Source organism: Nycticebus coucang, chromosome 12 (assembly GCF_027406575.1).
Source record: "Nycticebus coucang isolate mNycCou1 chromosome 12, mNycCou1.pri, whole genome shotgun sequence".
Classification (NCBI taxonomy): domain Eukaryota; kingdom Metazoa; phylum Chordata; class Mammalia; order Primates; family Lorisidae; genus Nycticebus; species Nycticebus coucang.
In genome coordinates, this window is record NC_069791.1 from 112,072,337 (window position 1) to 112,092,735 (window position 20,399).

Here is a 20,399-nt window from a genome sequence, read left to right on the forward strand (position 1 = left end):
AACCTAGTTGTACAAATTGATAACATAATGAAAATGAGAAAAATTTTCTCAGTGAGTGATCTGATTATCCCTCCTCAGAGTGATACATATTAAAGATGAAAAGAATTACATAGGAATCTTGGTTTTTAAAATTGAGGTGAAATTCACAAAACACAAAATTACCTATTTTTTTCTTTTTTGAGACAGGGTCTGTCACATCTAGAGTGCAGTGGTTGTCATAGTAGCTCACTGCACCTGGAACTCCCGGGCTCAGGGCATCCTCCTGCCTCAGCCTCCCATGTAGGGAGGCTGGACTCCAGATCCTACCACAATGCCCAGCTAGCTTTTTGGGTTTTGTGTTTTTTAAGAGATGGGCTCTCACTACATTGCCCAGGTTGGTCTCCAGCTTGGCCTCCAGTGATTCTCTCATCTTGGCCTTCTAAAGTACTGGATTACAGGCATGAACTCATACATCCAGCCTAACTATTTTAAAGTTTACAACTCATGGCAGTTAGTATGTCCACAATGTTGGTCAACTATCACAGCTATCTAGTTCTGAAACATTTATATCACTTCAAAAGAACACCTCGTCATTTTGAAGTAGTCACTCCTCATTCCATCCTTCCCTCAGCCTTTGGAAAGCAACAATCTGTTTTTTGTCTCTTGTAAGTTTATTTTTAGAAGTTGTTGCTATTATAATTTCGGAGCAATTTTATTAGGATAAAGCAAACAGTAAATACTAATAGTCTCTAAAAAAGAGACTATTTGAAAAAACAGACATACTCTTATGTCTTTTATCACACCAGCATGTGCTCTGTAAACTTCATGCTTTACTTTTTCCACTTCAGCTTGTCAGTAAATACTAATAGTATTTACTGTTTGTTTTATCCCAGTAAAATTGCTTCCAAGGGAGTCTGGGGAGATAGGACTCTAGGCATCTCTGGCTAGTGGGATCTGCCTATCATCACCCCTGTGAGGATAGAGGGAGTCAGCGAGAGACTTCTGGACCCCAAGAGGAGGACAAAAACAGTGGAAAACCGGCAAGTGGTCACGTGTGTTCAATCGGTCTAAACCTGCCTGCAATTGCACGAGAACTTAAAGAGCAAGAGGAAGTGAAAGGAAAATTAGGGCAAGGAAACAGATAAAAGAAATCACTCATGAGGAAGAATCAGCAGAAAACTCCAGGCAACATGAAGAACCAGTCCAGAACAACCGCACCAAGGGACCATGAGGTAGCTACTGCAGAGGATTCCACCTATAAAGAAATGTTAGGAATGACAGAAAGGGAATTTAGAATACACATGATGAAAACAATGAAAGAAACGATGGAAACAATTAAGGAAACTGCTAATAAAGTAGAAAATAACCAAAAGGAAATCCAAAAACACAATCAAATAAGAGATGAACGCTATGATGAATATAAAAAGCATATAGCAGAGCTGAAGTAACCGAAACAATCAATTAGGGAACTTAAAGATGCAATGGAAAGTATCAGCAACAGATTAGACCATGCAGAAGAAAGAATTTCAGAGGTAGAAGACAAAGTGCTTGAGATAACTCAGATAGTAAAAGAGGCAGAAAAGAAGAGAGAGAAAGCAGAACGTTCACTGTCAGAATTATGGGACTTTATGAAGCATTCCAACATACGAGTTATAGGAATCCCAGAAGGGGAAGAAGAATGCCCCAGAGGAATGGCAGCCATACTAGAGAATATTATAAAAGAAAATGTCCCAAATATCACCAAAGATTCTGACACACTGCTTTCAGAGGGATATCGGACCCCAGGTCGCCTCAACTCTAACCGAGCTTCTCCAAGACACATCGTGATGAACCTGTCCAAAGTCAAGACAAAAGAAAAGATTCTGCAAGCTGCCAGGAGTAAGCGCCAGTTGACCTACAGGGGCAAATCCATCAGAGTGACCACAGACTTCTCTAACGAAACTTTCCAAGCAAGAAGACAATGGTCATCTACCTTTAATCTACTTAAACAGAACAATTTCCAGCCCAGAATTCCATACCCTGCTAAGCTAAGCCTAAAAATTGATGGAGAAATCAAATCATTTACAGATATACAAACACTGAGGAAATTCACCACAACAAGAACAGCTCTACAGGAAATACTTCAACCTGTTCTGCACACTGACCACCACAATGGATCAGCAGCAAAGTAAGAACTCAGAAACTAAAGGACAGAACCTAACCTCCACACTGATGCAAAAGATAAAACTAAGCAATGGACTCTCCCAAAATAAGACGAATAGAATACTACCACACTTATCAATTATCTCAATAAATGTTAATGGCTTGAATTCCCCACTGAAGAGACATAGATTGGTTGACTGGATTAAAAAACGCAAGCCATCCATTTCCTGTCTGCAAGAAACACACCTGGCTTCTAAAGACAAATTAAAACTCCGAGTGAAGTGTTGGAAGACAATTTTTCAGGCAAATGGAATTCAGAAGAAAAAAGGAGTTGCAATCTTATTTTCAGATACATGTGGATTTAAAGTAACTAAAGTCAAAAAAGACAAAGATGGTCACTTTATATTGGTCAAGGGAAAAATACAACAAGAAGATGTTTCAATTCTAAATATTTATGCACCCAATTTAAATGCTCCCAGATTCTTGAAACAGACCTTACTTAGTCTGAGCAACATGATATCTGATAATACCATAATAAAAGGGAACTTTAACACTCGTCTTACAGAGCTGGACAGATCCTCCAAACAGAAATTAAACAAAGATATAAGAGATTTAAATGAGACCCTAGAACAACTGTGCTTGATAGATGCATATAGAACACTCCATCCCAAAGATAAAGAATATACATTCTTCTCATCACCCCATGGAACATTCTCCAAAATTGATCATATCCTGGGACACAAAACAAATATCAACAGAATCAAAAGCATTGAAATTTTACCTTTTATCTTCTCAGACCATAAGGCACTAAAGGTGGAACTCAACTCTAACAAAAACGCTCAACCCCACACAAAGGCATGGAAATTAAACAATCTTCTGTTGAATAACAGATGGGTGCAGGAAGAAATAAAACAGGAAATCATTAACTTCCTTGAGCATAACAACAATGAAGACACAAGCTACCAAAACCTGTGGGATACTGCAAAAGCAGTTTTGAGAGGAAAATTCATCGCTTTAGATGCCTACATTCGAAAAACAGAAAGAGAGCACATCAACAATCTCACAAGAGATCTTATGGCATTGGAAAAAGAAGAACAATCTAAGCCTAAACTCAGTAGAAGAAAAGAAATATCCAAAATTAAATCAGAGATGAATGAAATTGAAAACAAAAGAATCATTTAGAAAATTAATGAAACGAGGAGTTGGTTTTTTGAAAAAATAAATAAAATAGATAAACCATTGGCCAGACTAACAAGAAATAGAAAAGTAAAATCATGTAACCTCAATCAGAAATGATAAAGGAAAATAACAACTGATCCCACAGAGATACAAGAGATCATCTCTGAATACTACCAGAAACTCTAGGCCCAGAAATTTGACAATGTGAAGGAAGTGGATCAATATTTGGAATCACACCCTCTCCCTAGACTGAGACAGGAAGAAATAGAGCGCCTGAACAGACCAATTTCAAGCACTGAGATCAAAGAAACAATAAAAAATCTTCCAACCAAAAAATGCCCTGGTCCAGATGGCTTCACTCCAGAATTCTATCAAACCTTCAAGGAAGAGCTTATGCCTGTACTGCAGAAATTATTCCAAAAAACTGAGGAAGAAGGAATCTTCCCCAACACATTCTATGAAGCAAACATCACCCTGATACCAAAACCAGGAAAAGACCCAAACAAAAAGGAGTATTTCAGACCAATCTCACTCATGAATATAGACGCAAAAATTCTCAACAAAATCCTAGCCAATAGATTACAGCTTATCATCAAAAAAGTCATTCATCATGATCAAGTAGGCTTCATCCCAGGGATACAAGGCTGGTTTAACATACTCAAGTCCATAAACGTTATCCACCATATTAACAGAGGCAAACATAAACATCATATGATCCTCTCAATAGATGCAGAAAAAGCATTTGATAAAATCCAGCATCCTTTTCTAATTAGAACACTGAAGAGTATAGGCATAGGTGGCACATTTCTAAAACTGATTGAAGCTATCTATGACAAACCCACAGCTAATATTTTACTGAATGGAGTAAAACTGAAAGCTTTTCCTCTTAGAACTGGAACCAGACAAGGTTGTCCTCTGTCACCTTTACTATTCAACATAGTGCTAAAAATTCTAGCCAATACAATTAGGCAAGAGAAGGAAATAAAGGGCATCCAAATGGGAGCAGAGGAGGTCAAACTCTCCCTCTTTGCTGATGACATGATCTTATACTTAGAGAACCCCAAAGACTCAACCACAAGACTCCTAGAAGTCATCAAAAAATACAGTAATGTTTCAGGATATAAAATCAATGTCCACAAGTCAGTAGCCTTTGTATACACCAATAACAGTCAAGATCAGAAGCTAATTAAGGACACAACTCCCTTCACCATAGTTTTAAAGAAAATGAAATACCTAGGAATATACCTAATGAAGGAGGTGAAGGCCCTCTATAAAGAAAATTATGAAATCCTCAGAAAGGAAATAGCAGAGGATATTAACAAATGGAAGAACATACCATGCTCATGGATGGGAAGAATCAACATTGTTAAAATGTCTATACTTCCCCAAACAATCTACCTATTGAATGCCATTCCTATCAAAATACCAACATTGTACTTTCAAGATTCGGAGAAAATGATTCTGCGTTTTGTATGGAACCGGAAAAAACCCCGTATAGCTTTGTGCACATCTAAAAGACTTACTATAATGAACTATAATACATTGAGTAAGTAAAAATCCCTGTGTCCTCACCAATATAATCCATCCTTGTTATTAAAGGATTCTTCTATATTGTCAAACTCTACCTCCTAAATCACTTGTCCTTGCAATGCGCTCATGGCTAGTTGGACACATACAGAGCAGTGTCCTGACACGCTCACTCCCGGCGGGGGGTGGGGGGTGAACAAGGCTGCACTTTACCTTGCTTCAGCTTGAATGCGGTGAACAAGTGTCTTTTTTTTTTTTTTTGTAGAGACAGAGTCTCACTGTACCACCCTCGGGTAGAGTGCCATGCGGTCACATGGCTCACAGCAACCTCCAACTCTTGGGCTTAGGTGATTCTCTTGCCTCAGCCTCCCAAGCAGCTGGGACTACAGGCGCCTGTCACAATGCCCAGATATTTTTTTTTGTTGCAGTTTGGCCGGGGCCGGGTTTGAACCTGCCACCCTCAGCATATGGGGCTGGCGCCCTACTCACTGAGCCACAGGCGCCGCCTGAACAGCGTCCATTTTGCAGTCATGCAACTGACTTGCCAGTTTTGTGTGTGTACGTTTTCGTGATTCTTGTTGGTGATGTCATTACTTAAAATGGTCCAAGTGTGGTGCTGATGAGGTGTCCAGTGTTCCTGAGCGTAAGAAAGTTGTGATGTGCTTCTTGTAGAAAACACGTACCTTAGAGAAGCTTCTTTTAGAGACCAGTCTTTAACGGAAACACACATAAACCCAGGTTGTATTGATAATTTGGCAACAATGTGACAGAGGCTCACAGGAACCAAACCTGCATTTCCCCTGAGAGTGAAGGTTCCTTATGCCCGGATTTAATGTTTATGGCAAGTTCGAAAAACATTAACTCCCTCAAATAATAAGAACTGACTGTACTCAATAAAAAGATAAAAGTGAGACAGGAGCTCTTTTCTACAGAAGAATACCAGTAAAAGTGTAGCAGGAATGATGGAGTTAGAGAAATGAGTTTTGCAAACCCCAGTGCAATAGCCAGTTCAGGCAGGGGCTAGGGCCGCATGCCAAAGCACCAGGTGAAAGGTCACTGGGGAGCAGTCTATTCACACTGACTATACCCGGACACTGACTCACCACTGCAAACGTCTAGCAGTGAGCATTTCAATGAAGTAATAAACTCAGCACCACTGACCCGGTGATCTGACTAACATCATGTTGCCTGTGAGGTGCAAAGAATGTTTCATCTAGGCTTAGCTTCCAGGTTGTAGAAAATACTGGAGACAAAGGAGGAAACCACATGAGGAAACAATTTGATATGCACAGTAGTCCCCCCCTTATCTGTGGTTTTGAAATTTGAGGTTTTAATTACCTGTGGTCAACGGTGATTGGAAAAATCAGTTAGTATAGTACAGTAGGATATTGTGAGAGAGGCCACGTTCACATAATTTATTACAATATATAATTTTAATTGTGCTGTTTTATTAATGTTGCTAATCTCATACTGTATCTAATTTATAATGTTAGAGTATAGGAAAAACATAGTGTACAGAGGGTTTGATACTACCCATGGTTTCAGGGACCCTGGGTCTTAGAATGTGTCCTTGTGGATAAGAGGGAGAGGAGGCCACAATGTGAGGAATTTAAGAAAACCTACAAGATTAGAGGCCGAGGGGGGAAGAGACAAGATGGCGGACTGAAGCCAGCTTTCAACAGAGGCTCCCGTCCAGAAGGAGAGTTAAGGGACAGGAATTTAGTAAGTATCCTGGTGGACTTGAGCCACACCAAGAGAGAAGGTTGAAGAACGCACATCAACACCGCTGAGGCAAGCTGTGATCACAAGGATGCAAACAAAAGGTACAAAATCCACCACCAAGCGGACGGGAGTCCCCCTCCCCCACGAGACCGGCTCAAGAGCCCCACAACTAAACGAACGGGCAGAAATTAAAGGCCCTCCCACTACACTCCACAGGAGAGACCTTCTAAAAACTGGACCTACCTCCCCTACTGGGGTGCCGTGGCGTTCTCCTGTCAGGCATAAAACTGAATAAAACTCTAGCTTCCCCGCTGAGCTCCCAGCAATCCCCCCCAACTCTCACTCGGGGTCTGGAGGCCTGTCCCCCAGGAGTTCGGATCCTTGGGTGATTTCTCGAGGGGAGTGCACAGTGCCTGAGCTGCCTCAGGTCAGCGCCGACTCTGAGACACGTGAGTGAGGAGAGGGCACTCTGCTGAGAGGAAGTCAAGCCTTGGTGGCACTTCCCTGCGGTGCGGTGCAGCAGCCCTCCCCGGGCAACAATACGGCCGGGCACAAAACTGAACAAAACTCTAGCTTCCCCGCTGAGCACCCAGCACTCCCCACCACTCTCACTCAGGGTCTTGAGGCCTGTCCCCCAGGAGTTCAGATCCTTGGGTGATTTCTCAAGGGGAGTGCACAGTGCCCGAGCTGTGTCAGGTCAGCGCCGACTCTGAGACACACAGCGAGGAGAGGGCACTCTGCTGAGGGGGAGTCAAGCCTTGGCGGCACTTCCCTGTGGTGCGGTGCAGCAGCCCTTCCCGGGCAACAATACGGCCAGGCACAAAACTGAACAAAACTCTAGCTTCCCCGCTGAGCACCCAGCACTCCCCCCCACTCTCACTCGGGGTCTGGAGGCCTATCCCCCAGGAGTTCGGATCCTTGGGTGATTTCTTGAGGGGAGTGCAAAGTGCCCGAGCTGCGTTAGGTCAGCGCTGACTCTGAGACACGTGAGTGAGGAGAGGGCACTCTGCTGAGGGGGAATCAAGCCTTGGTGGCACTTCCCTGTGGTGCGGTGCAGCAGCCCTCCCCGGGCAACAATACGGCTGGGCATAAAACTGAATGAAACTCTAGCTTCCCCCCCACTCCCACTCGGGGTCTGGAGGCCTGTCCCCTAAGAGTTCAGATTCTTGGGGGATCTCTCGAGGGTTGTGGACCCAGCATAAGCTGCGGCCACTCAGTGCTGACTCTGGGGCGCGAGACAGAGGAGAAAAGGGTTGGCTGAGTGCCCACACCAGAGCAGCAGTTCCCTGGAGGCAGATCAACAGCCGTTTTTTCTTTAACTGCAGAACGGCTCACTTCTGCCGTTATTCTGAGGCCACACCCCCTGTCTCCCTGGGCAAACAGAGGAGGCCACCAGTGAGGGGGGATTTCCTGACACTGCTCACAAACCCAGGAAGCTTCCAGGGCGGGGCCGACCCAGAGAGGTGATCGGACGCAAACCTCCAGCAGCAAAGAGGACACAAACCTCCAGCAGCAAAGACGTTTGAACTCAGAACAGCCCGCCTTCTGTAGGTGATTTTGGCAGGAACAGAGACAGAACCCTGCAAAGTTGTCTGTTCTGTTCTGTTAGCAGCAACAATCAGGGACGGGGCTAAGCCTGAGTGAACACCTCCTTCCCATCACCTGCATCAAGCACTCAAAGATGTCAGGCCCCATCTCCTCCTGCTAGATAGCAGCAGACTGCAGGGGCCTGGCAGACTTCCTTGCGATTCAGGCAGGTGCAAACCCCTGGAGTATCTGTTCACTGCAGGCAACTGGGTTAGCCATCTGCAGAGATACCAGTGACTGGGTCCGACAGAGGGGCAAAGTGGGGAAGGAGATGTCAACCTTCCCAGACTGCTCTGTTTGCTGGGTGGCTCCTCCTGACTCCACGCTGCACTGGGGTGAGCTGTGTCAGAGGAGTCACCAGGCCCCTGTGATCCAGTTCCCAGAGACCTCTTGAACTCTCCCACCTGAGACAGGTGCCGATTGAGACAGTTGATTTGGACCTTTTGAACTGGGCTAATAGACTGAGGACTTTTCAGGCAGTGCCCTGGGTGTGCGGTTGTAGGAAGGTTTGATTCTCCTTTTCCAACTGGTGCCAGAGGTGGGCGGGCGGGGTGACTTAATTGCTGATTTTTCCACACAGCCGAGACTTCAAGCCAGAGTAGACGTTGCAATAGGATCGAACAGAAACCAGCTAAAAACAAGATAGAACCACTTAGCCCCACCACACAAGACAGGGCCCCAGTTCCTCAGGCCACAACACTGTACGGGCCCTTGATAAAGCCCCAGGGGAAAAATCAAAGGGAGTAAAATAACCATGGGGTGGAATCAGCGGAAAAACTCTGGTAACATGAATAACCAGAATAGATCAACCCCCCCGCCCCCAAGAAAAGATACGGCAGATGTGATTGAAGATCCCATTCATAAACAACTGGCTGAGATGTCAGAAATCGAATTCAGAATTTGGATTGCAGACAAGATTAATAAAATGGAATTAGGAATTCGAGGAGAAATTCAAAAGTTGTCTCAAGAATTTAACGAATTTAAAGACAAAACAACCAAAGACTTAGACACACTGAAGCAAGAATTTACAGCCCTCAAAGATACGAAAAATACAGTAGAATCCCTCAGCAACAGAATGGAGCAAGCAGAAGAAAGGATTTCTGACATTGAAGATAAAGTCTTCGAACGCTCCCAATCTCTCAAAGAGGAAGAGAAATGGAGAGCAAAAACGGATCACTCACTCAGAGAACTCTCAGATAATTCGAAAAAAAAGCAATATACGAATTATTGGGATTTCTGAGAACGATGAAGTAGCCTCGAAAGGCACTGAGGCCCTTCTGCATGAAATTATGAAAGAAAAATTTCCAGACATGCCTAGAGAATCTGAAATTCAGATAGCAGACAGCTTCAGAACCCCAGCACGATTCAACCCCAATAAGTCATCCCCCAGACATATCATAATTAGCTTCACTAAAGTTAACATGAAAGAGAAGATTCTCAAAGCAGCCCAGCAAAAGAAAACTATTACGTACAAAGGAAAGAATATTAGAATAACTGCAGATCTCTCTGCTGAAAATTTTCAAGCCAGAAGAGGGTGGTCATCAACTTTTAATCTCCTAAAGCAAAATAACTTTCAACCCAGGATCTTGTATCCAGCTAAACTGAGTTTCATCTATGATGGAGAAATTAAATACTTCAATGACATTCAGATGTTGAAAAAATTTACCATAAGTAAACCAGCTCTTCAGGATATTCTCAGACCTATCCTCCATAATGACCAACCCAATCCTATACCACAAAACTAAACTCACTCAGAAACTTCGGATCAAACTCCAACTTCCGCACTGGCGAAAGGATTAAAAATGTCCACCAGACCTTTGAAAAACTCGATACCCAAAATTCCACCAGACTTATCAATACTCTCCATCAATGTGAATGGCTTAAACTGTCCTCTAAAGAGGCATAGGTTAGCTGACTGGATAAAAAAACTCAAGCCAGATATTTGTTGCATACAAGAGTCTCATCCTAACTTAAAAGGCAAATACAGACTCAGGGTGAAAGGATGGTCACCCATATTTCAGGCAAATGGTAATCAGAAAAAAGCAGGTGTTGCAATTTTATTTGCAGATACAGTAGGCTTTAAACCATCAAAAGTAAGGAAGGACAAGAATGGTCACTTCATATTTGTTAAGAGTAATACTCAATATGATGAGATCTCAATTATTAATATCTATGCACCCAACCAGAATGCACCTCAATTTATAAGAGAAACTCTAACAGACATGAGTAACTTGATTTCCTCCAGCTCCATAACCGTCGGAGATTTCAACACTCCTTTGGCAGTGTTGGATCGATCCTCCAGCAAGAAGCTGAGCAAAGAAATCTTAGATTTAAACCTAACCATCCAATATTTAGATTTAGCAGACATCTACAGAACATTTCATCCCAACAAAACTGAATACACATACTTCTCACCAGCCCACGGAACTTACTCCAAAATTGACCACATTTTAGGTCACAAGTCTAACCTCAGTAAATTTAAAGGAATACAAATTATTCCTTGCTTCTTCTCGGACCATCATGGAATAAAACTTGAATTGACTAACAACAGGAATCTGCATACTCATACAAAAACATGGAAGTTAAATAACCTTATGCTGAATGATAGCTGGGTCAGAGATGAGATTAAGAAAGAAATCACCAATTTTTTGGAACAAAACAACAATGAAGACACAAACTATCAGAACCTCTGGGACACCGCAAAGGCAGTTCTAAGAGGGAAATTTATAGCACTGCAAGCCTTCCTCAAGAGAACGGAAAGAGAGGAAGTTAACAACTTAATGGGACATCTCAAGCAACTGGAAAAGGAAGAACATTCCAACCCCAAACCCAGTAGAAGAAAAGAAATAACCCAAATTAGAGCAGAATTAAATGAAATTGAAAACAAAAGAATTATACAACAGATCAATAAATCAAAAAGCTGGTTTTTTGAAAAGGTCAATAAAATAGATAAACCTCTGGCCAACCTAATCAGAAAAAAAAAAGAGTAAAATCTCTAATATCATCAATCAGAAACAACAAAGACGAAATAACAACAGACTCATCAGAAATGCAAAAAATCCTTAATGAATATTACAAGAAACTTTATTCTCAGAAATATGAAAATCTGAAGGAAATTGACAAATACTTGGAAGCACACCACCTTCCAAGACTTAACCAGAATCAAGTGGAAATGTTGAACAGACCCATATCAAGTTCAGAAATAGCATCAACTGGGCGGCGCCTGTGGCTCAGTGAGTAGGGCGCCGGCCCCATATGCCGAGGGTGGCGCGTTCAAACCCAGCCCCGGCCAAACTGCAACAAAAAAATAGCCGGGCGTTATGGCAGACGCCTGTAGTCCCAGCTGCTCAGGAGGCTGAGGCAAGAGAATCGCGTAAGCCCAGGAGTTAGAGGTTGCTGTGAGCCGTGTGACGCCCCGGCACTCTACCCGAGGGCGGTACAGTGAGACTCTGTCTCTACAAAAAAAAAAGAAATAGCATCAACTATACAAAACCTCCCTAAAAAGAAAAGCCCGGGACCAGATGGTTTCACGTCAGAATTCTACCAAACCTTTAAAGAGGAATTACTCAACCTGTTCCAAAATGTAGAAAAAGAAGGAAGACTACCCAACACATTCTATGAAGCAAACATCACCCTGATCCCCAAACCAGGAAAAGACCCAACAAGAAAAGAAAATTATAGACCAATATCACTAATGAATATAGATGCAAAAATATTCAACAAGATCCTAACAAACAGAATCCAGCAACACATCAAACAAATTATACATCATGACCAAGTTGGTTTTATCCCAGGGTCTCAAGTCTGGTTCAATATACGTAAATCTATAAATATAATTCAGCACATAAACAAATTAAAAAACAAAGACCATATGATTCTCTCAATTGATGCAGAAAAAGCTTTTGATAATATCCAGCATCCCTTCATGATCAGAACACTTAAGAAAATTGGTCTAGAAGGGACTTTTCTTAAACTGATAGGGGCCATTTACAGCAAACCCACAGCCAATATCATATTGAATGGAGTTAAATTGGAATCATTTCCACTCAGATCAGGAACCAGACAAGGCTGCCCATTGTCTCCATTGCTTTTCAACATTGTAATGGAAGTTTTAGCCACCGCAATTAGGGAAGAAAAGGTGATCAAGGGTATCCATATAGGGTCAGAAGAGATCAAACTTTCGCTCTTCGCAGATGATATGATTGTGTATCTGGAAAACACTAGGGACTCTACTACAAAACTCCTAGAAGTGATCAAGGAATACAGCAGCATCTCAGGTTACAAAATCAACATCCATAAATCAGTAGCCTTTATATACACCAACAACAGTCAAGTTGAAAAAGCAGTTAAGGACTCTATCCCATTCACAGTAGTGCCAAAGAAGATGAAATATTTGGGAATTTACCTAACAAAAGACGTGAAAGATCTCTATAAAGAGAACTATGAAACTCTAAGAAAAGAAATAGCTGAAAATGTTAACAAATGGAAAAACATACCATGCTCATGGCTGGGAAGAATCAACATTATCAAAATGTCCATACTACCCAAAGCAATATATAATTTCAGCGCACTCCCTATTAAAGCTCCACTGTCATATTTTAATGATCTTGAAAAAACAATACTTCGTTTTATATGGAATCAGAAAAAACCTCGAATAGCCAAGACATTACTCAGAAATAAAAACAAAACAGGAGGAATCACACTACCAGACCTCAGACTTGACTACAAATCGATAGTGATCAAAACAGCATGGTATTGGCACAAAAACAGAGAAATAGATATCTGGAACAGAATAGAAAACCAAGAGATGAATCCAGCTACTTACCGCTATTTGATTTTTGACAAGCCAATTAAAAACATTCAGTGGGGAAAAGATTCCCTATTTAACAAATGGTGCTGGCTGAACTGGCTGGCAACCTGCAGAAGACTGAAATTGGACCCACACCTTTCACCATTAACTAAGATAGACTCTCATTGGATTAAAGATTTAAACTTAAGACATGAAACTATAAAAATACTAGAGGAGAATGCAGGGAAAACCCTTGAAGAAATTGGTCTGGGTGAGTATTTCATGAGGAGAACCCCCCGGGCAATTGAAGCAGCTTCAAAAATACACTACTGGGACTTGATCAAACTAAAAAGCTTCTGCACAGCTAAGAACACAGTAAGTAAAGCAAACAAACAGCCCTCAGAATGGGAGAAGATATTTGCAGGGTATATCTCTGACAAAGGTTTAATAACCAGAATCCACAGAGAACTCAAACGCATCAGCAAGAAAAAAACCAGGGATCCCATCGCAGGCTGGGCAAGGGATTTGAAGAGAAACTTCTCTGAAGAAGACAGGCGCACGGCCTTCAGACATATGAAAAAATGCTCATCATCTTTAATCATCAGAGAAATGCAAATCAAAACTACCTTGAGATATCATCTAACTCCAGTGAGACTAGCCTATATCACAAAATCTCAAGACCAGAGATGTTGGCGTGGATGTGGAGAAAAGGGAACACTTCTGCACTGCTGGTGGGAATGCAAATTAATACATTCCTTTTGGAAAGATATATGGAGAACACTCAGAGATCTAAAAATAGATCTGCCATTCAATCCTGCAATCCCTCTGCTGGGCATATACCCAGAAGACCAAAAATCACAACATAACAAAGATATTTGTACCAGAATGTTTATTGCAGCCCAATTCATAATTGCTAAGTCATGGAAAAAACCCAAGTGCCCATCGATCCACGAATAGATTAATAAATTGTGGTATATGTACACCATGGAATATTATGCAGCCTTAAAGAAAGATGGAGACTTTACCTCTTTCATGTTTACATGGATGGAGCTGGAACATATTCTTCTTAGTAAAGTATCTCAAGAATGGAAGAAAAAGTACCCAATGTACTCAGCCTTACTATGAAACTAATCTGGGGCTCTCAGATGAAAGCTATAACCCAGTTACAACCTAACAATAGGGGGAAGTGGGAAAGGGAGTAGGGGGTGGGTAGAGGGAGGGGGATCGGTGGGATTATACCTGTGGTGTATCTTACAGGGGTATTTGCGAAACTTGGTAAATGTAGAATGTAAATGTTTTGGCACAGTAACTGAGATAACGCCGGAAAGGCTATGTTAACCATTGTGATAAAAATGTGTCAAATGGTCTATGAAGCGAGTGTATGATGCCCCATGATCATATCAATGTATACAGTTATGATTCAATAAAAAAGAAAAAAAAAATATATATCCCTATGCACACCCCCCCCCCCAAAAAAAAAAAAAGATTAGAGGCCGAGAGTTTTCTAAACGCCAATGTCAGGGGGAAAAAACCGTAGTACAAAAATAAACCAAAAAATTGAAACAATGCAACCAAATGAAGAGTAGAAGTCATGCCTGGTAGGACGCTGGTTTAAAAGGCAGCTACAGAATATGGTTTTGTGTATTGGTACAACATTTGAGAACATTTGACTGTGGACTGCCTCCTAAACGATATGGAAATTTTGTTGCTTGTATTTAGGGGTAAAGAGTCATAAGTTCCATAATTTATTTTTAAACAATTCACTTCCCTTGAGTAAGATGAAGCAAGTATAGAAAACAATAATTATTAAGCCAGCTTGGTAGGGGTTACAGTGCCAGCCACATACACTGAAGTTGGCAGGTTCGAACCCGGCCTGGTCCAGCTAAACAACAGTGATAACTGCAACAAAACATAGCTGGGTGTTGTGGCCGGTGCCTGTAGTCCCAGCTACTTGGGAGGCTTAGGCAAGAGAATTGCTTAAGCCCAAAAGTTTGAAGTTGCTGTGAGCTATGATGCCACAGCACTCTACCCAGGGGGAGATAGTGAGAATTTGTCTCAAAAAAAAAAAAAAATTATTAAGCCTAGGCGCAGTTTTGTGGGTGTTTATGGTACTCTATATTGTTTAAGTTTTCTGTATGTATAATAATGCTCACAAGAAAAAGTTGGAGAATGACTCAACCTTTCTGCTAATTTTTGATTTTTAATTTAATTTAATTTTAATACAGGGGTTCTTAGTCCTATGTTTTCAGAATCATGGGGTAAGCTTTCTAAAAGTACCAAGTCTGTGCTTGTTCCCAGAAGTCTGATTTGATTGGGCTGATGTGAGATCCAGACATACACGTTTTTAAGCTCCCAGGTTATTCTTCCGAGCAGCCAGGGATGAAGGCCAGCTCCTTTCATGACTCATGGGAAGGAGCATTGCTCCTGACACAGCTCTGGCTCCCAGGAGGCTCTGGCCAAGGGGAGGAGAAAAAGTGATGCTGCTGGTGGCTGCTGGCCCTGAACCCAGCTTGTGACACATAAGAATTCACCCAGTCGATGCAATGGCTACTCAGGGTAGCAGCTGCCTTTTACTGGTCAGAGGTGTTTTGTCACTCACCTGAGGTCAGGTGACTAGGGAGGGGGTACTTGTGCAGAGCCCACCCCTTACCTTTTGGCTCCTGCCTTTGAAAGATTGCAAATGTCTCCTCCTGGCTGGGATAAGGGGTGTGCAAAGGAAGGAGGCAGAGATGGACTACAGAAGCTGACATCCAAAGCCTAAAGAACTTCTGAATTTTTTAAAAAAGGGGTCCAATTTGCTTTTTTTTTTTTTGAGACAGCTCACTCTTTTGCCTGAGCTGGAGTGCAATGGTGTCATTAGCTTACTGCAACCTCAAACTCCCAGGTTCAAATGATGCTTCTGCCCCAGCCTCCTGAGTAGCTGAGACTATAGGCACACACCATGTCCCAATAATATTTCTATTTTTAGTAGAGACATGGTCTCACTCTTACTCAGGCTGATCTCAAATTCCTGAACTCAAGTGATTCTCTGGCCCCAGCCTCCCAGCGTGCTGGGATCACAGGCGTGAGCCATTGCTCCTGATGCCAGGCTGCTTATTGTGAGCCAAAACCTCCAACTTGGGAAGGATGGGGTTTCCGTCCCAAGGCTGCTTCTTTCTCTGGACTGTGCTCTTGGGGAATCCAGGCCTCTTCTGGCTCATCTTTGTGACCCCAGGGCCTAGAACAGACTCTAGAACAGGTCAGGAGAGGATTTTGGAATGAATGAATGACTCAATTAAAGGAAGAAAGGGGGGTGGAAAGGACCTGCCAAGAGGCCAAGCCACAATGTGGGTCTGGGGCAGGTCAACTCGCAGGAAATGGGTGCATGGGAGGCAGAGTTGGGAAGGGCGGAGGAGGAAGAGCAGGCAGGGTGATGTGGGATGGCTGCAGGTGACCCTCTCGCCCCGCAGGGCAGGGCCATGCTGGGAGAACCACTGCGGTCTGCTCTCCTTGACACATGTCCTTTATTGACTAGCCTGTAATAGTAACAACTAAATGAGTCCTAAAAATAGAAGGAATGAAGAGGAGGAACAAGAAAGCCATTGCTTGCATCACTTGCCGGGCTTTGGGCTAAGCACTTCACATCTGTGACATCATCTAAGACACACTCCCTGGTCAGGGAGCCCTTGTCACCACCCTTACTGACAGACAGGATAACTGAGAAGCCATCCTCTACTCGATGGTCATGGCATGTCAAAACCACTATTCCAATCGTACTCCATCTGCCCCTGAAGACTGCACAACTCTGGGCCACCCTCCCTTGGGCTGGGGTCCCCATGGCCAGAGCACAGCCCAGTGGGCATGACACCGTTTCCTGCAGCCTACAGACCAGGGCCTTTCCATTGAGATCATCTATTTGTTATATATTAGTGATGGACATATCGTATTTTATATGTGCACACATGCACTGTTAAACCAAATATAATTGTTGTGATTGTACCTTAAAAATGGTCAAATAGTGATTTAGTACATACAGTCCACCATATTTGTGTATTTGCATTTATGTTTATAATGACCTTTTTATTCAGGAGTGATAATGAAAAACCTTTATTGAGCATGTACTATAAGCTATACATTGTTCCAGTGTTTTTGCACACCACACACAGTGAAGTAATATTATAATCCTCACTTTAGAGGGGGGAAAAGAAACAAGGCCTCATTCTGCAGCAAAGGACACTAGTTTTTCATTGATGGTGGGATGTAAAGTCTTCTTTGTAAACAAGCTTATTGTAAGTGGAACACAGGGGAATGAGTTGAAAAGAGACCATGCCATGTCCACAAAGGGACATGGTGGCAAAAGAGGAACTGGGCTTTGAAAGCCCTGAGATGTGTGGGGTGGCGGCAGTGTGCACACGAGAGGCCGGGGACACGTGCGCAGCAGTCATAAGGCTGAGGCTTTGGAACCAGTGGGCAGGGCAGAGAGGACTCTGAATGACGAGTCAGAGATCTTAAGATCCCACGCTGCACCCTGGTCACCTCCTTGCTTGGCACACCATCAGGATGGCTGAGTGAGTCACAAATCACAAGAAATCCCACAGGGAGTGACCCAGAGCTGCACATGTGGACGGGCTCCCTCAATGAGAAGGTTGGAGGTTAATTGCCAATGCTTCTTGGTACCCATGACCCAGCTCCCTCCTGTTTTCTAGGTCTGCCACCCTGGGGACATTGGCTTTTATTTCCAGCTTGTCCTCTAATGGGTGCAAGGTGCCTGCTGCATCCACATTCAAGGTAGAGAGAGATGCAAGAAACATCTGTCCCTTACACTGGCCAGAGCTGATCACATGGTCACTTCTAGCTACAAGAGAAGCTGGGAAGCAAGTGTCCAGTGAAGGGAAGGGGACTGCCTTAATAGGGCTAGACTCTTAGTGACTCCGTCTCTGCAGCTGGGCACATCTGTGCCCTCACTTTTTTTTTTTTTTTGAGACAGAGTCTCACTTTGCTGCCCTCGATAGAATGCCGTGGCATCATAGCTCACAGCAACCTCAGACTCTTGGGCTGAAGTGATTCTCTTGCCTCAGCCTCCCAAGTAGCTGGTACTACAGGCACCTGCCACAATGCCCAGCTATTTTTAGAGACAATGTCTCACTCTGGCTCAGGCTTGTCTTGAATCTATGAGCTCAGGCAATCCACCTGCCTCATCCTCCCAGGTGTTGGGATTACAGGTGTGAGCCACCACGCCTAGCCTTGCTTCCTCACTTCTTGGTAGCACTTATCACAGTCTCAATTAGGTCTTCTTTTCTGTTTTGACATTCTTATTTCGTTGTCCATGCTGAAGTACAGTGACATGACTTGTAGCCTTGGACTTCTAAACACAAGTGATCCTCCTGCCTCAGCTTCCCAAGTAGCTGGGATGTATGGGTGTTGGGTGTTTGTGTCTTGTGGACTGGGAGCCCCGTGGGGCCAGGATCTGCTTGTATATTCCCTTCTATATCCTCAGGGCCCAGTGCAGGATTTAACACAGATGGTACGTGAATCATGTATCTGAATGTTTTAGAGCAGGCATCCTCAAACTGCGGCCCACAGGCCACATAAAGCGGTGTGAATTGTATTTGTTCCCGTTTTGTTTTTTACTTCAAAATAAGATATGTGCAGTGTGCATAGGAATTTGTTCATAGTTGTTTTTTTTTAAACTGTAGTCCGGCCCTCTAACGGTCTGAGGGACAGTGAATTGGCCCCCTGTTTAAAAAGTTTGAGGACACCTGTAATCCCATTCCCTTTTCTGCTGCTAAATAAATTCTGAAGGCTCTCTGAGGTCCAGCATCTGTGGTGGCCAGACTAAACCCACTCCATCACAAGTGCCATTTACAAAGCCCTCGCTGTGTGCACCAGGAACTTCACCTACAGTCATCCCTGGTGGGGTAGGGGATGGGGGCTTTGTGTCTAGCCAGGCTCCTGATCAAAACTCACCAGCCCATATCGCCACCCTATGACAGACCCAGGTTTGCATTCTTCTTGCTGGCTGTAGGGTGACAGGCAGGTCACTTAACTTCTCTGTGTCTTATACGTAACATGAGGATGGCAACAGTACCAAACTCACAGGACCCTTCAAGGACTAATAAGTTAAGGCCTTGAAGCTCAGACAGGCACAAAGCATATTCTTAATACTGTAGGTTTCTGTTATCTGTAAAAAGAACAGACCACCTTTTCTGTGGGCTGCTTCCAGCCAGTAACTAAGCACATATATGTACATCTCCATCAATCCTCACTATCTGAGGATACCATTATTTATGAATTCATCTACTTATTCAATTTAGTTTGTAATCTCCACCCCCCACCACCACACAAAAAAACAATACTCAGGTGCTTTTAAGGTCATTTGCAGACATATACAGAGGAGTAAAGCGATCTCACCCACCTGACGACCACCTTCCCAGCAGAGTCCCACAGGTAACTCTGCCTTCTGGTTTCAAGCTCTCATGCTATAAACAACTGTCCTTTTTGTGTTCTCTTCACATTTTTGTGCTTTTTGTTGGTGATTTTGGTGTTAAGAATGGCACACGTGGAGCTGGCATGCTGCCTAGTGTCCCCCCCACACAGGTGACGTCCATTACAGAGAAGACACCAGGTGGGAAGCATCATCAGGTTTGCATGTCAGTGCTGTTGGCCACATGTTCAATGTTAACGAGTAGAGTGTCTTTAAACAGAAACACACATAGAACCAGGTTAGGTATTGATTAGTTGACACAATGTGACCAGAAGCTCATAGGAACCTAACCTGTATTCCCCTAGGAGCAATGGTTCAGGATTTGCTAATCCAGCGTTCCTAATGACTTTATAGAACATAACTACCACAGAGAATAAGAGCCAGCTAGGCATCTCTGTGTGTCATTTGCAATCCTACTCTGTAAGTGAGAAAACAGGTGTGGAAGTGTTCCGTACCCTTCCAACAATGCAAAGCTAGCTGTCCTCTGACACGGGGCTTGAACTCAGCTCTGAAGATGTCAACTCAGCACCCTCCCCAGAGCACAGGCATCTAAAAGCTTTGGTAGTGGGGCTGCCACTTGGTCACTCTCCCAGGTGCCAGCTAGCCCCTCCCAGAGCGTCCACACAGCAGTGAGGAAGCTCGTCGCCTGGCCAGCTGCTGAAAGGATGTGGGCAGAGAGCGGGGACCTATCTGCTGGAAAGCAGGGGCAGGAACTGAGCCTGGGAAGACAAGGACAAGGGCAGCCACCTGGTCCCTGATCACAAAGGGTGGCCCAGGGCCAAGGGAGGCACAGCGTGAACAGGACTGGATCCCACTTTGCGCCTACTGGCTGTGACCTCAAGTAAGTCCTTGGACAGCCTAGTTACATTGACCTATTTGTGAAAATGGCACTAACTTCATCTCTCTGAAGGTCTGAGAGGAAGGGGTGATATAGTTTGCCTCAAATGTTAGAAGCTGAGCTAGCACAGTGATTCAGTTAAGCCTGCAAGCAACCTCCGTGTGAGACGTGAG

At 43.4% G+C, this 20,399-nt stretch overlaps 1 protein-coding gene across 1 annotated transcript in view; it reads right to left on the bottom strand.

Moving 5' to 3' along the window:
- Positions 1-805: 805 nt before the first annotated feature.
- PARN (poly(A)-specific ribonuclease) overlaps positions 806-20,399 on the bottom strand; it is a 272,151-nt gene continuing 252,557 nt past the window's right edge. Inside the window, exon 27 of the transcript XR_008373466.1 lies at positions 806-1,234. The gene's annotated coding sequence lies outside the window, so the exon portion shown is untranslated. The remainder of the gene's footprint in view (positions 1,235-20,399) is intronic.